This window comes from Acanthisitta chloris, unplaced genomic scaffold (genome assembly GCF_000695815.1).
Source record: "Acanthisitta chloris isolate BGI_N310 unplaced genomic scaffold, ASM69581v1 scaffold9440, whole genome shotgun sequence".
Taxonomy (NCBI): domain Eukaryota; kingdom Metazoa; phylum Chordata; class Aves; order Passeriformes; family Acanthisittidae; genus Acanthisitta; species Acanthisitta chloris.
Window position 1 is genome coordinate 20,087 of NW_008653312.1, and position 2,021 is coordinate 22,107.

The following is a 2,021-nucleotide window of genomic DNA, read 5'->3' on the forward strand; positions in this document are numbered from 1 at the left end:
AGAGAAGTGGAGACCTCATAGCAACTTTTCAATATCTGAAGGGCCTACAGGGGAGCTGGAGAGAGACTATTTGTTAGGAACTGCAATGATAGGACAAGGAGTAAGGGATTCAGATTGAAGGAGGGGAAGTTTAGGTTAGGTATTATAAAAATGTTTTTCACTACATGGGTGGTGAGACACTGACACAGGTTGCCCAGGGACATGGTAGCTGCCCCGACCCTGGGGGGGTTTAAGGCCAGGCTGGATGAGACCTTGTGCAACCTGATCTAGTGAGGAGGTGTCCCTGCCCATGGCAGGGGAGGCTGGGACTAGATGATCTGCAAGGTCCATTCCAACCCTTAAATTCTATGATTCTATGCTTCTAAATGACTGGGTTTTGGTGGGTTACATTCTTCTCCGTGTTTGTGACACACAGAGAAATCCTTGAGAAATCCAGCTCAGTGCCATACTGTGTAGAGTGGGACAGGTGGACCACAGAAGTCCTTGCCATGTGGTTTGTCAGTAAGAGAAAAACGAGCTACATGAGGTAACACCGACATGGATGTAAGAGGTGGCTCTGAAATGGAGCAGGGATGGGTGTGCAGGTGTGTGGCTTCTGAATGTATTGGAGCTTTGTGTGAAGAAGGAGGTGTCACAGACAGGTGATTTAGACAGCTTGAAGAACCACTGACGAAGGTATCAAAAAATGTTTTTATTACAAATGTTGTAAAAGTGAGATTTAACAGAGTTCAATGGCAAGGCTCACTCTGGCTTACTGCTGAGGATATATTAATGATTCAGTTGCCAACACAAAATCAAAGCTGCCAATACAAAATTTAGTGCACTCTTAATACAAGGTTATGTGTGATATGTGTTACTTACCAAAGACCTGCGGTTGGTCAAGGATCTCTCAGCATTGACAAGTAACCTTCACCTCTCTGCAGCCAGCTGCTTAGCAGGGAGAGCTCAAAGAAGGCTGTTATTTATGGAATAAAGTGGTTGGCTTGTAGTCAGATTACCTGCAGTGGAAAAGGTAAGCATGAGACTCCTTGTACCCACAACTTTCTTTTTTCCTTGATAAATGAATCTTGAAACAAACACCTGCTATTCATGTGTTAATTGCCCTGTGGGTGTTCCAGAGTCCAAGCCCATATGCATCGATGCTCACCATGTCACTCTGTTTCTATGGGGGTTTTCAGAGAACAGGCTGGAACTAGAGAAGTCCATGGCCTGGTTATGTCTGAGGGTATACTGAAAAGTGAAAGAAGCAGGAACCAGTTCCTGGCTCTGAGGCCAAGAGGCAATAGATGGCTTATGTCCACATGGCTTAGGGTTAGTTCTCCTTTAATTGGGTTGTATCCCTGTTGTGTAGCTGTGGAAAAACATGGTATCTGTGGCTCTAAATGGGGGGTTTTAGTTTGTTTTGGATGCCTCAAGCTTAAAAAACACAGGGTTGTACTGCAACACACAATGCTCTTGAATTTATCCACAGTCTCAGCGTGTATGAGGAGTTTCAACCTGTGAAAATGGACCTTCAACAGAGATAACAGACCTGTGAACCATTCTGCTCACAATGAAACCTCAGCTCTTCTCTCCCATGACTCTGAAAGTTCAGCATAACCCCTCTTCACACTCTGGGTTTGTGTAGGCTTTGATCTCCCATCCTCAAGGCTAAATGCAGAAGAATGGGGTTACCCTGGGTGTTGGCGCAGTACTGCTTCAGAGGGTCAGAGCCACCCCCTCTTGCCCTGACCAGTCCCACCCCTCTGCCACTGAGGAGCACCCCCATGTTAGCTGCAGACTGCACTCAGCTCAGTTGCTTCTTGCTTCGTTGAAGGTCTGTGTCTGTTCAGAGGGAGTATGCCTTGGGATAACATCTTGCAACATAAGAACTTCCAGAGAAATGCCAAACTGTGTGACAAACCCACTGGTAATCCAGAAGTGGTATAAGCCTTTTAAACAAGTGAAAATGCAGAAAACATCTGTCTCTAAGCTTGACTTGAATGTGGAAAAGCAGATGGAAATGTTGTTAAAGCATCAAG